The sequence below is a fragment of the Parasteatoda tepidariorum genome, chromosome 1 (genome assembly GCF_982258835.1).
Source record: "Parasteatoda tepidariorum strain Cologne lab strain chromosome 1, Ptep-v5.0, whole genome shotgun sequence".
NCBI lineage: Eukaryota > Metazoa > Arthropoda > Arachnida > Araneae > Theridiidae > Parasteatoda > Parasteatoda tepidariorum.
In genome coordinates, this window is record NC_141755.1 from 7,561,858 (window position 1) to 7,577,859 (window position 16,002).

The 16,002-nt window shown below is 28.6% G+C and overlaps 1 protein-coding gene across 2 annotated transcripts in view; it reads left to right on the forward strand.

The window, feature by feature from the left end:
* The first annotated feature begins 1,335 nt into the window (after positions 1-1,335).
* mGluR (metabotropic Glutamate Receptor) overlaps positions 1,336-16,002 on the forward strand; it is a 156,875-nt gene continuing 142,208 nt past the window's right edge. Inside the window, exon 1 of one of the 2 annotated variants that reach the window (XM_016072440.4) lies at positions 1,336-1,473. The gene's annotated coding sequence lies outside the window, so the exon portion shown is untranslated. Of the gene's footprint in view, positions 1,478-16,002 lie in introns of both variants that reach the window. The other variant, XM_016072442.4, reaches the window with a different exon arrangement.

A 16,002-nucleotide genomic window follows, 5' to 3' on the forward strand; every position in this document is an offset into this window, starting at 1 on the left:
CGATTCATAAATAAAATCAAATTATTCATGTTCAAAATTTCAAAGGTATAACACGTTCTAAATGTCTTAAAATATTCAAAAGCTGCCACTTTAATAACAGTTATAAATGTATTATAAAGGGTGATGTTCACAAAATTCTCTTTTATTTTGCTTGGATGTTATTAAATACAAAAAGAAAACATAGTCAAAAAAGAAAATTTTTATTTTGTGTATTAGGATAAATTTTTAAGCAGTTTATTGGAATCAAAACATAATCGTCTTCTAAAACGCTTAAAAAAACAACAATTTGTTCTAATGAATTACTATTAATAACATTTATTTGCATTTAAAACTGCAATTTTCAAAACCCTCTTAAACTATTCTTTTTTTAAAAAATGCTGACATTAAAGTGTATAAAAACATACAATAAATGCGTAGTAAAATTTTTTTGAAGATATATTTAAAGAATATTGTACTGAAGTGTTATATTTACTGAACTAGCAGCGCTAATATAAATCATACTATTGAACAGAGTATGATTGATCAGAGTATAATTAAGCAGCTCTAAAATTCAGGCTCTTTATTGTTATATTTTTTTGCATATTTCGCCATATCTCGAGAACTTTATAAGTGAATCGAAACGTTTTTGCACCGTTTTTATACAATCCGTCTATCCAAAGATAATTCCATGCAAAAAATAAAGTTTTTATAATTATTTGCAATTTTTATTATTTTATTTCAGAATAGACGAAAAAATATTAAAATTGAAAGGCAAACAATTTTTTGCAACATTTCAGTAGCAAAATTTAAACAAACTTGGTCAAATAATCCCAGAGAAATTGAATTTGAAATATTTGATTTCTAGTCGCTTTGTGCACATGGTATTTTAAAATCTCTTTAAAAAAAGAATTTATATGCATTTTAAATTTGTTCAAGTTTTATTGAAAAATATTATTATGAATTAAATATGAAGAAATATATCTATTTACTGGTGAAAGATGCGTAATGCGAAAATGCCCTTGCTTCCCTTCATCTTTGGTGATGCTAAAAATTACTCTTTATTTGTGTCTTAAATAGAATTTAAAAAATGTCATTGTTCTTTAAAAGAGCTCATTCATTTCAAAGTCTGAATCATTTATGTTCTACTCGAGTTAATTTTTTTCACCCATTTAGAACAATAAACACTTTTTTCGCGACATTCTCTAAGTGCTGACACGTGTCCTATTGTAAAAAATTCTATCCGGCCTCCATAATGAATGTCTTTGACGACGAAAAACGAAAAAGTGTGGAATTAGCAACCCTAAGTGCCGGGATTGTCCGGAGAACGCAGGCGCAGGAATAGCCGTTCGCTAGCCGATCGGTACCGAAGGAAGAAACGGTGCTAGATCCGACGTCACAACGCAACGGCCTCTCAATCCTGCCAAGCGCGGCCGGACGTCCGGGAACTCTTTCTGCCGGCCCATCTCACCACACTCAACACTCGCCAACGAGGAGGTAGGTGAGAAATATCAGTCCAACCTTCTCCCAGTTCATCCTTCCTTTATTTATGACAACTCATTTACTCTTCTATTTCTCTCCCCATTCACTCACGCAGACGATTTCGTGCGTTGCCAATCTATGATATGCTAATTCTGATCGGCAATGTCAGTTTTTGTCTCCTTCGAGACTTGTGAGTGATGAGTCGAAAAATTTGTCTCGTTTGAGTTCGTTTTATTTGGCAGACGATTTTATCTTTTAATTAAAGTTGTTTCATTAAAGATAAGTCTCTGATCGTTCAATGTCAATTCTCATTTTCTGTGAAACTTATTCAGTGAAGAGTTAGGAAATTCATAACTTTTGAAATCGCTTCTTCGATGAAACGGTTTTAAATTTTAAGCGAGGCGAGAAATTACTAACTTCAAAAGAAATGAGTTAATAAGAAGAGGCTAAAAAAATGTCTGAATATCGTTTTTAGTTTATTGAAATTTATTGTTTTAGTTGATTGTAATGTATTGTTTTTAAGTTTATTATAATTTATTGTTTTTAAGTATATTATAATTTATTGTTTTTCTTGATTTTATTATTTTTTATTGATTTTATTACTTTTTATTGAATATAATGCATTTGATAGAGAATGAAAAATTGGGCTAAATTTTGATTACGATATATGGGAAAAATATTATCATAATGCAACGTAGAGCAAATGAGTATTCTATTTTTAGCGTAGTCATATTTTTAAACCATTCTCTTTCTTTCATAAATGTTTTTCATTCCTTTCCTTCCCTTGTGACATGCAGTATACTTTTTATAAAAAAGATGTGTTTCAGATTGTATTTAGCAATTTTGAGGCATAACTTTTTTTTCATAAAATTATGTCCTAGGTATTTTGATAAGAATGTTTGATTATAATCAAAAGTATTGATCGTTCGTTTAAAAAAAAAGTTAGATAAAATATCCAATTTTTGTACGAAAAGTGTAGTTTATAATGAATTGTATCAATTATTAATGCCAGTGTAGTTATGTATTAAAATATATGATTATTAAACAGATATATGATTATTAAAAAACACAGATAAATGATTATTAAAAAAATTGAAACATTATTTGTAAATCAATATTTATAAGCATACCTTAATGGCATTTAACATTTTAACAAAATTAAAACTGCAACAGTTGAATTTAAGTCTTACATTTTAAATAATTATGAAACCTAAATAAAACAATCAAATCAATTTGAATTATCTGATGAAGTGTTTCACTTACAATTTCTTATTAGAATTCTTGTTTTTTGAGTTTTTCGTGTCTTCGAAGAGAAAAAACATTCTAAATTATTTACATTTTTTAATCAAATTTTAATTGTATTATAGTTCAAACTTTTAAATAAAAAACATATACTATAAAAAGACTTCTCATTTTATAAAGTTCTGTTTAATAAGCTTTAAAATAGAATGATATAATCGATTTTCTGCTTTAATTAACAAAAGAATTCTTATGTAATTATGATTAAAAAGGTGTTTCTGTATTAGTAAATTGTATTAGAAACATTGTATTAGAACATTGTTTTTATGCGCCTTTATATTTAATATATTTAAACGTATTACTTTTTATAATTTCTACTCTTTTTATAACAAATTATGTATTTATGTAATTTAACAAGAAATATAAGATATTGCTTTCAAGAAATTTAACTATCTCAAATTAAGTAAAAGACAAATCCAGGAAGAGACAAACTTCACGTATATATTTTTACTGTATTTTATAATAAATATTACAAATGTTACTATAATGGTTACTTGTCTATTAAAGCACGCTGTAGAAAATTAATATTCAAGTGGAAATCTAACAATTTTTAATCATCCGAAATATATTTTTATTAAAAAAAATCAAAATGCCAAGAAAAGTTGAGATTGGCGTGTGATGGTCCTAAAAAAGAGATATTGACAATTCATTTAAATATTTTTTTTTCTAGAAACATGAATTTTTTCAAGGAATCTCATTTAAAAATATCCAATGCTGAGTTACACCTTTTCTCTAAAATGTGTACTAATTGAATCGACATTCTTGAATAAAAATTTAATTCTTACATTTAAACCTCGTTAGTATGAACTCGCTAGGACAGAAAAAATTTGTTTATTTCAATAATAGCTCACATTGTCAGTTTAAACATTTCTTAATAAATATTCAATAGAACATTAAAATTTTATAATAATTGCATATAACATACATTTTCTGAGAAATAATACTCATTGCATGTAACATACATTTTCTGAGCATTAATACTCATTGTAGATATGCAGACTTATATGTATATTTCCTTTTATGTTTTTAAAAGAACTTTAATGTCCTTCGCTTATTACCATTTTTTTCTAGTATTTTCAGTACAGTTAAGTGTTTTGAAACTGGCTAAGAATACTGCTTATTATTAGAAGAAATTGCAACTTGCATTATTTCATAAAACCCTTACTATCCGTTAAAATGCGTCTCTTTTTCTTCACATTCAACATGATTTTTTTTTATTTAAAATAATTTTCTACAGTCGAAATATAAAATTCGAAACTACAAAACGGCAGAAATGTAGGCCAGCTAACCACCATATATAAAAATGCAAAATAAAATTATGTCATGAGATTAATCGCTCTTGTGGAACTTGTAACCACATTGATTGATATTCAATTTATTTTCAGTCTAAATAACATTCTCAAAATTCAACGCGATTATTTGGAAAGCGACATCCAAGGAATGGGGTCTCATATTTTCATAATCGATAAAAAGAAAATATAAATTAAAATTAAGGGAATTTAATTAGAATTTATTTTTAATATTAGAAGCATAAAGGGAGTAAAAAAGCACATTTAAATCGCTTGTGAGAAAAGATGCATACATTGATAAGAAAGAACAACTGTTTCTATATGCGTGATAACCACCATTGTCAGATTTATCTGAAAGCGTAAAATCGTATGTTCCATAGATGGGTGACCTTGGAGTTGGAGACATAGGAAAATGTTCGACTGGTTTAGATTACAACTATCGACACTTCTGAAGCCTCTTTTGAAAAGCAGTATAAATTGGCAACTTTATAACTTAAACTAAATAAATGCTTCGAAACCGATTATAATACACAAGAAAAAAGCATTTTTGAACTAACTGTAAGAAATGTGTTATAAAATATAAATATTTAACGACAATATTTAAAGAATATTGAAAAACAGAGAGTTCAAAAAGTTTTATACGGATAATAAAATGCTGTTCAAACCTCCGACTGAATACACAAAACTTAACTGTTTGAGAATTAATTAGCATTACATTAATTAAATAATATTAATTCACTTAATAGTTATTTTATTAGTTAATAATTATTTTATTAATCAATAATTATTTTATTAATCAATTTATAGTGTACAATATGATATCTTAAAGAAATGCTCAAAGTAAGAAAATAGAATACTTTAAAAATTATTCATCTGGTAATTGGAATTTCTCGTGCTGAGACGTTATCTTAAAAATGTAAACTTATGCTTGGTAATCAAATAGTGCTGATGATATTTAAAATTAAGATGAAATTAGGCACAAAAACATGCTTTCCTAGAATAGCAAGCCTTTTTTCGATAGATTTGGAACTCCTGACTTTCAAAATACTGAAGAGCGAGTAACAATCTAGAAAATATTATCCCAATAACATAGGCAGGAAAGCGGTCCAAAGTTTGGGCTTACTAATGCTAATTTAGTATTTTAAGTAATTTTCCTTATCTTAAAAATTATTTAAGTGATGCAAACGAATTCAGCACACAATTGTGAAACCGGTTGATTCATAAATACTTTTGCAAAGGATAAGTGCTAAGAATAATTTTTAAACTGGTTTTAGTATTATTTATAGTTTTTAATAAGGGTCAGGACCTATTTATTATGAGGTTTACAATTTTAGGTAAGTTTTTCGCTATTCCATTTTAAATTATCAAATTCAAAGTTTGAGCGAAATCAGTTGAATAAATAAGGGCAGAAATTTAAAATAGTAGTTTTAAATTTTTCTTTTCGAAGTCCAGGGTCCATAATCGTAGGGGAAAAAATTATGTTTATTTTGAGAAAGTATAATTTTGTATGCGATTTCGTAACTTAAAATCTCGTCTGTATAAAAAAAAGATAGATTGCATTTTTATTTGATATTGCTTCCAAGAATGTGAAATTCCGATCACAAGATTTTAAACTTTAAGGATGTTCCTTTTTTAGTTTTGCATCTTTTGAGAACGATTTCTTTAGGTACTTTTTTCCAATACCATTATACGAACCGCAGCTTAACTGGCTGTAGCTCGAAATACACTGAGAGACCAAATTATAATGACAGCCTCCTCAATTCCCTGTTGAACCACATTTAGCCCGTTATATTGCTCGAAATCTTCTTGGCATAGATTCCGTGTGATGTTAGTAGGTGGTAGGAGGAATTTGACCCCCTATCTGATGAACTGCACTTATCAGTTCCACCAGATAGGATGGCACTGGATCCAGCTGTCTGATGCCCTTTTCGATCTTATTCCATCTCATCATTGGATTGAGATCTGGGGATTGTGTGGGCCAATGAAACAAAGTAAAAGCACCGTCATGTTCTTCGAATCATCTGACGACAATGTGAGCTGCATGATAAAGGAGCATTGTATTGCTGAAAGTATCTATCCCCGGCAGGGTACACCGTTAACATAACAGGATGTACTTGATCTGCGATAGCACTTAAATACCCTTGGGCATTTAGGCGTTGTTCCACAGGATTCAAAAGATCCATGAAATGCCAAGGAAAACATCCCCCAAACCAAAAAATAGCCTTCAGCTTGAAGTGTTGTGGCAATGTAGTTGGGGTCCTTGCTTACACCATGAACGAACCCTGCCATCTGCATGGTGTAATTGAACACGTGATTTATCAGACTACATGCTCATTTGCAAACTGGAGATGTCTTCTCTTGTTCAAGGCTGACAGAAGACGCTTTCGAGCAAGTCATCGGCTCCCATAGCCTGTACGGTGTAATGTGCGGCCCACAGTTCTTTCAGAGACCTTAGCAGTTGAACCTTCATTATGATTTTCCACTATTTGACGTACTGTAGCTCTTCTGTTGAACTGGACAACTACGGAAAGTCTCCTTTAAACTCGAGTATCAGTAGCCGGTGACGATCACAAGCCTAACGTTGAGACCCAATTTTCTGCTTGTTAGTCCACTCTCTGTACACATTAACAACTGCTGCTCTCAAACACTTCACAAGAGCAGCCGTTTTGCTGATTCTGGTTCCGATGCTTCGAGCGCGTACAATCATCCCACATTCAAACTCAGTTAAGTCACTTTTTTGCCCATATATCCGAGCGTAACACAGTGCAATTGATGGCTCAATTGCCTTGCATTCCCTTTTTGTAACTATCCCGCTCTCTAGCGGCAACACTGTGAAGCAATAACTCATTTTGCATAAAGCTGTCAGGTGGTTATAATAATTTGGCCACTCAGTGTTTATTCACAATGCGTAACAGTGCGTATCAAAATAACATTTTCCCAATTATACCTATATATAAATAAAACAGGATGTTGATACAAAAAATCTGCTGTTCGCTACCAATCCGTTCCAAATTAGGTGTACATACGTTCAAAAACATGGCGGAACTTACTGTCTGCTTTAAAACTCCTTCCGACCTCCGGTTCTCGAGCTACATCCCAAAAAAATAATTCTCCATGGGAACTTATTAATATATTACAAAATGAGTGATCAGCTAGCTTCCAGCTCTAATCAATCAAAGATAAGTTCGCGTTCTTATGAGTTATTAATCTTAGGTTTTCTAGGTTAGCTGTTACAAGTAAAATCAACGTTAATAATTTCGCGTTTTATGAAAAGGACGTCATTGAATTCGTATTTTAAAGATATCTCCTGTTCCTTATATTGATACTTACGCATTTAAAGCGGCGTGTATCTATTAACTTAATTAACGGAAACTAAACCAGAACTAATGGAATAAAATTTAAATCATCTATTTAGCCAGGGAAAAATTTTGGTAAAGTCTGAATGTCACATTTTAAATCACGCTGTATGTATTTAGTGAGTTGAATTTCTAATTTAGATTATTGCAAATCTAATAGTATGAAGCCGCACTGAAATATACAACAAATAATAAAAAATAAAGGCTGTATATCAGGTGCCACGAATGTGTAGGAAGGCGATACTCATCAGTATCGGAGGACGGTAACAAAAAGCTATTACTAGATTACCTATATTATGCAAATTGGTATCATAGGTCCTCATTACTACAGTACTTATAACGACAATACCAGAAGGATTCAGTACTACGTTTAATTTAGAATTAATGTCGTCAATAGCAGTTTAATTTTTATGATCTTTAAATAAAGCACCGATTTTAGTTTTCTCGCCAAAAGTAATTATGAAAATATTAGTGTAGTTACTAATTTTTCTCAAGAATTCCAATTAATTAATTTTGATAATAGCTACATATTAACATAAAAAATGTTTGTATTAAAATGCGAAATTAATGGAGAAAAGGTACTTCTTAGTATACCAGGATATAAACAGTGTAACTTAACATAAGGTATATAAAGCGCAAAAAATTGTATATTGTTGCTGACGTTTATGATACTTGATTAATTTTGGTAATCGGTACAAATTTAAATGACAAAAATAAGTTTGAAACTAAAAAGCTAAAATAATGAAGAAAAGGTACTTCTTTATCTGGAAAAACCATAAAAAATCTCCCTATTATTATTGACGCTAAAGGTGCTTCGCTATTTTTAGTAATAGGTACTACTGCTATTATGTTAATTGGTGTTTTTTAATAAGTGCAAAGTATACCAAGTTTGTACCAAGATATCTCTGAGGAAATAGGTTTTTACGGCTACAGAAGAACTATGTACAGTGAGCAAAAGACATCACGTTGAATAACTTTCGTTCTAATGATTGGATTGTAATGATCGGTACTAAGTGTCAATCTTTATGGCTCCTGGGGGATACCTTAAATATGCTAATTATGTAGCGTTAACTATTAATGAAGTTACGAAATTGGATACAAAAGTGTACTTTCTCTGAATGAACAAACATTTTTTTTAACGTATTTGGATCCTTAACCTTCAAATTATAAGGGGCAACACTAATTTGTGAAATACGGTCCCCCTAGTTTGTTCAGGAGAGCGATCCAAAGTTCGAACTCCTTAATGTTAATTTCCCTTTTTGCGTTTGAAGTCATATTTTAAAAACTAACTAAGCAATTAAAAAAAGTTGCACCCACTCTTAAAACCCCCCGTTTACCCAAAGATAATTTTATGCAAAAAAAATAATTTTGATGATTATTTATTATTTTTTTATTATTTTATTCCATTATGGATGAAAAAATTTTGAATTAGGAGATATAAATTTTTTATACCATTTTAATCTACGTAGTTATCTATAACAAAATTAAAAGTTTCAACAGTTTTTATTTAGTAGAAGTCGAGAAAAATTAAAATTAATTATTTTTGAAAAAAATAATTTGGTGACAATGTCGAAATATTTAAATGGGGCGATTAATATTTAAATGTGTAGATAACTTACGGGAGATTTGACTAACGCGCAAAACATAAAATTTCATTCATATTTTTCTCGCTTATAAACGATAGCTAATCCTTTTTCTTTCAATTATAAAAAACGATTTTTCTTTTTCAGTCTAAAAATGTGTTCGTAACTTAATAAAGAGATTTAAATAAAACATTTTATTAAATAAGAAACATTTTATTCATCGAATGTCGAGTTTTAAGAAAGTATGTTTCTGATGTTGCTGTTGTCGTCGGCCATTAAGGCAGAAGCAGTGCAATTGTTCATGTTTGCAAGTGGCGCCATCTATGTCCAAGAATTCGACTTATTTCACACCCATATGTCAAACCCGTTTATAGGTCGAATCAATTCATACATCCATTCATTCGTCTACAGATCATAATCTTGACCTGAACCAGAGAACTATCTATCGCAAATTCAGTATCCTCAGAGGTATTGATTTGTTATAGGACCATGAAAGACTTTGTGACCCGAAAGATTCAACGTGCACTAGTCACCATTTACTTCACGGAGCATGTTTCTGATAGAATGTGTATGCATCATCTTTTTTTCAATTTTATTTTTTAGTTTGCTCCTTTAATAATTGATTCAATTTCAATATTCAAACGTATGCATAGATGTGGAATAATGTATTTATCAATTTCTTCAATATATATTTAATAATTATTCATTCGAATACGTAGTCAAGATTTTTAAGCATCTTAAAATTACTCAACATATTATATATCATTTTAATCTAAAAATAAATTTTTTAATTACCTATCCACACGTGCTTGCAGAATTATTTTACAAACTATTTAATTAAATTTTATCATTTCTCAAAATCTTATTCTTTACGCTACCGCGTATAATCTTTTTCCATTGATATACTAATCAGTTGTTTTAGTACTTTAATTTAGGTTTTCGTTTGAAATAAATTTCCTTTTTTAATTATTTTTAAGTCTTTATTAAAGGAAAACTTAGAATTATATTGCCAGCTAGCTGAGAATTAATTCTTGTTGCGAAATTAAAAGTATTCTGCTGATCAAAATTATTCAAGGAAAAACAGCTGACTATTTATTAAGCATACTATTTTTTTGAAAAATAAAAATAAATTTTTTATTGTCTTTTCTTATTGCTTCTTATTTATTTCGATAATGAAAAGTAAATGCACAGCAAAAAATACAACAGCTTGAATTGTTTTTTAAATGAACAGAATTTTATGGACATAAAAGAAAAAAATTTGACGTTCAAACTTATTCTCGCCCGCTAATTTTACGAAGGTTGCCCTTTTAAAAAGGATAAAAAAAATTTGCTTAAAAAGTTGTTAATATTACTTCTCAACTTTAGATCAGTTTAAAAAATATTGTTATATCAGGAAAATGCTCGATATGCCTTATTTTGTTAAACAGCAAATTCTAAAAATAGAAAATTGTAAAAAGCTTCTTAAACCGTGCTATTTTTGGAATCATCTAAAAAATTGTTCTTTTCTTAACTTTAGAATTTCCTTAATGCTAAAATAAGATATTTTAATAGATTTTTGGATAGCAACAGACGTAATTAATATATTTAGCAAATAGTTTTAATAAACTTTTTTTAGAAATTATAAATGGAAATTGTTCTTTTATTTCGCCGTAAAAAGACAAAATTGTTAGTGTTCATTTAATGCTCAATTGAAACGTGAGAATGATTTAAATAATCCCAGAATTTAAATACGTTTGGACGTAACATTAAATTGCGTGAAACAGTTAGAAACAATTAAACTTATTAAAAGCTCGAATTATTTTAGCGAAAAATAAAATAAAGGGTAAAATATAAATTCTATTGAAATGAGCTTTTAAGTATACACTAAAACATATCTAGAATAGATTTTGGATCGATGAATAAAAAACATATTTTCCAAAACTACATTTACTTGTTCGATATAATTGACATATAATTACTTAACGCTGATTCCAGGGGAGAGGGTAACACGTTTTTAACACTAATAACACTTTTTTTTCTTCATTCGCGTCATGCTAGTCTTAAAAAAGGGCGTTTATTTTCGTCATATATTTTGACGCCAATGAATTTTTTACCAACAAGTATAATGGATCTTTTTAAATCATTATTTTGATCAGAATCTTATGCTGAAAGAAGCAAACTTCTGAAAATTATTTTTTCAACTGAGTTCATGCGGTCCTTAGAGCATTTAAAAAATCGTGGCACATATATGGAAATAAAGAAGTTATTTTTAACTTTAAAATTAAAATTTCAAAACCTAGGATTTATTTACCTGAATTTATATATTGAAATTACTTATTTAATACTGTGGTGAATATAACCGTAATAAAATGCACTTATCTTCTTAGTTTTGCAGCCACTATTACAGTTTCTTAAGGACCTTACGAATTCTGTTTAAAAGGAGACTATCGTATCAGAGAAATGTATGTAATGATGGTAAGAATCGTAAAATGAGTTTGTAATAAAAGGAATAAAGCAACTAAATTATAGTAGCAATATTTGGTGATCGTAATTGTTGAACATATTGAGCGACATTTAATGGTGAGTTTAAGAAAATTCGTTTAAAAACGTATAAAAACATCAGGATGCTAACTGCAAATTATCTGAAGAATGCCACGTGACTCACATATTTGGTAGAATAAAGCGAATTATTTAAAAAAATGAATTATACAATATTTTTAAAGGTATATTTTTCAGTCTTTTTTTAAAATGTTAAATGAAATTCACTAATTTCGTCAATTACGAAAAAAAGAAATATCTCCAAGAAAAAATAAATGAACTATTAACAAAAAGAAAAGAAATAAGATAATTATATATAAAACCTTGTGAATTTGCATAATAATTTCTTCCACACATTTTACAATTTTTACGGGATCTTTTTCGCGATTTGTCCTATAACCCTGTATGTAATCAAAATAGTCCAAAATTGGTTTTAGTATAAAATATTGATATTTAAAGAAGTTAAAATCAACTTAAATAGAAATATTACCTTATAAAAAGTTCATGTGTTCAAATACTAAAATCTTGGAAAATTATAAGTAATTTATAATTCGATTCAAATTTTATTTTTAAAAGAGATGAAAACGAAAGCAATCTTTGCTTTATGCGCAGCAAATCAGCTAAAAACAAATCTGTTGTCTAGAAACTTCTTGGCCTTTTTGTGGGACGACACCAAATATATAAAATTTCCTAGTTCCCTAAATTTTTTTCCCATTTTTTCATAATTCTGTATATCCCCTCCTACTGAATATAATTATTTTGATTTTGAAGACAAGATGAGCTTCTAAAAATATGAGTTGCTTGAATAACATAAAGCCACCGAGAAGGACAAAAGTAAGGTTTTTTTTACCTGAGAAAATTGTTCATTGTGGTAATTTTTGACTATCAGAAGTTGACTTCAAGCAATGGAAGTATGCCAAATGATACTGAATATTATTAATCTTTTATTTTGAAAGGATGAAGTACGAAAAACATGTTTTGCTTAATCTGATTAGGCGAAACCAACGGGTATTGTCTTAGCTTAATAAAGTGTGTCGATATATGCCTTTCAGTTTCGTGAATTATTTCGAAGCGTTGATATATATTGATGAATTTCTTTTTCTCCCACACGAAGAACGGATATTCAGCTGGTATAAAATATTTTGAGGTATACTAAATTTGAGAGAAATTAACGTTTCTTTTTTTTTTTTTTTTACCATGAATGATGTTTTTGGAGCTATGTAAGTCTATATTTTCTTGTAATATGCTGTTTGCTGCGTAATAGATAGTCATGCAATTCTGTAAATAGTTTTGAATCAAATTACGGGAAAAAGTACAGACATCTTGGGTTCATCATCCGTAAAATCCATTTTCACTGAAAATTTAAATTTTTCCATAAAATTTCATACCACGATCTTTACAGAAATATTAAATAATTGCAGTAATTAATTGATTTACAGTAATTAATTTATAGTAAATATTACTGTAAGGATTACGATATATCAGATTTTTTATTTCGTAAAAGTACCCGCACACTGATTTCTGGTACTTTTTGCTGGAGTTTGAACTGGAATTTCTTAAAGTGAAATGCATGGATCAATTCTGCAAATATTCGATAAACAAATAAGTTTGTTAATAAATTTTCCTTGTCTTTTATTGTAATACATAATAAATTGCAATACATAAAGATTACAAGAAAACTTTAAACTACAAGTAAGGATGTGCTTTCTACTACAAGTTAAAATAACTTAAACGTAGCATTCTAGGTTTAGAAATTTTGCTAGTCTAAATAAAAATGTGTTTTAAAACTTTTATGGAAAAATTATGTTAAATTTATGCTTAAAATTTTAATGCATTGTAAGCATTGTAAGATTGTAAAACATTGGAATTTTAATACATTATAAATAAAAATATGGTATTTACCTTTTATTTAATTTCTTGAAATTTTAAGTAACTTTAGAGGGTAATATTAAGTTCTGCGTTAGCAAGCTTAAGTTTTTATTAATGTGTGGATTTACCTGTTTCAATTTGTAGCTATAAACTAATGTAAACATAGTCCAAACTGAAATAGTATGGGAAATTTGTCTTAAGAAAGAATAATGTTTTTAGGATTATATTTTTTTATAATTTTATAAAAGGAATTAGTCAGAAATTGCTTTGAAAAAAAAACTATAACTAAATTAATGATTTGAAGCATTTTAAAAAATATTCATTTAAAAAGCTTAAAGAAGTATAAAAAATTCATTTTTAAGCAAGAGTAACGTATTTATTCATTTCTTTATTTTTTTAAGTATAGACTACTTTATTTTCATTAAAACATCTTTAAATAGGACGGGATTTAAAATTTAATTAATAATGGACACGGAATGTTTTAACTCATTTCTTTTTTATAACTCTTTTTGAAACAAATAACTTTGTTTTCTCTCTTAAATAAAACTTAAATTTTATTCTTATTGTTAAAAAAATTTCGTTCTTAAAATATTAAAAGGTGTTTTTTTCTCAACGTAAGAATATATAATACTAGATTTTAAAATAATGTATTTCATAAAATAATAAAAATTGTGTTATTGTTTAGCAAATTGTACAAAAATCGCTTAGAATACATTTTTAAAAACTAAGAGCATTAAGAAAATATAAGTAGCTAAATACAATTAAGTAATTAACTTACCATTAAAAATAATTTCATTTTATTCTTAAAACAGTAAATTATTTTTTAGTTTTGTTTAATTTGTTCTGTTTAACTTGTTGTGCTTATTTTTATTCTATGAAATAACAAGCATTAGTTTGAAATAACACTTTTTTTAAATTATAGTTGTTTTGCGAAGAGAAAGCATATTCTGCACTGAGAAAAAAATGTGCTGTCAAAAACCCCAGAGTATGGTAAACTTTACCGTCGGTGTTTCTAGCTCTATGGGAACACCAAAAACGTCGATTATTATTACTGAAGAGCTCCGATAATAATTATGCTAAAATTAATATTAAAATATGGTTTTATAATGTGTGATAAAATTTAGTAAATTTAGTAAAATTTGGTTATTTTATCAAGATTCCTTAGAGCATGGCATAAAAATATTTTTTTCTGGAAAATTAACTTTCCAGTTTCGTATTTGTTTCTAAATGTGTGGTAATAATAAATAACTATAATGTAGAAAACCAAATTTTCGGTAAATCGTTACCTTATGAATGGAAAATTACCAAATGAATGGTTTAAATGCTGGATATTTTAGTTTTATTAGACAGAACTGTGTAATTTTTTTTAACAGAAATGCCTTAACCATGCAGTACGACAGTTTTGCCTAATTTCTTTCTCCGTGTGAAATATGTTCTTAAATATTAAACTTCCACCAATCACTTTAATTCTTATTGTTTTTCTTCCTTTATAATTGCAATTGTTTTAACAATTTAAGACTTATAGAGTTTTAATTTTTTTTTAATGACAGAAACTGCTGAAGAACTTGTAGCATCGGACTAGACAATAGAACTAAAAATTTTGAAGCAATTTCTTCCTAAAAATTGTTTGAAAATGTTATTAACTGCTTATAAATTTATTTTTATAATATAAATTTCCTTAAAGGTTAGAAAATTTGAGAATTTTATCCTGATTTTTCTCACTCTATACATTGTTTCATATATCTTATTTCATAATGTTGTTTTGAACTGTTTGAACTGTTTTCATTTATTCAAAAAGCAGACATTTGGGCATTTTAAATAGCAAATACAAAAAACAATCTTTGAGACCATTTGAAACTCTGATAATTTGTAAGGTTTCATTAAACCTATTCATTCCAATTTCATTTATTATGCAGACTTCTACTAACCAACGTTTATTTAACTTACTCCGCAGTTATATTTGAAACTTATTTTCGTTACCTGAATCGGGAAAAAGAGACAGAAGACAGAAGTTGTATTTTACACATTCAAATTGATGTGTTAGTCATAATATTTTGAAATAAATTACTAAGTTTAAAAATTAAGCTCATATAACATTCATACATTTAAATACAGTAACAGAATTTAAGGCTATACAAATTTATGCAGTTCATAATGCAATGCTGTTGCTGTTTCTAATGAGATTTGGACAAGCCAAGCTTACCAGCCACTTGCTTTTACGAATTAAATCAGGAAGGTGCGTTTTTCGTTAGACAAAAGATCACCGCAAGGGAGAAAGTACGTGTTAGTTCATAACCCCACGCATAGATGGGAGCACCACTCATTCCCGAGACCACTTTCCAATTTAGACATGGATCTGAAGGGAATGGAAATTTTCTCCTGGTCTGTAAAAAATACTGCTCAGAGAGTCTGCTCAGTGGGCTACCACTGGACTTTCGATTCCACAGATTTTTTTTGAGCATGTATATCGCATGTTTATCCGAGGGATCTCGGTGGAGTCGGGGATAGAACCTCAAACCTTTCCAGACCGAGTCGGATTCTCTAACCACTGGGCTACTTCAGCTCATAATGCAAAGTTCAATTATGAACTACTGCTGTATTTTCAGCAGTTTTGTTCTCTTTTTTTAACTA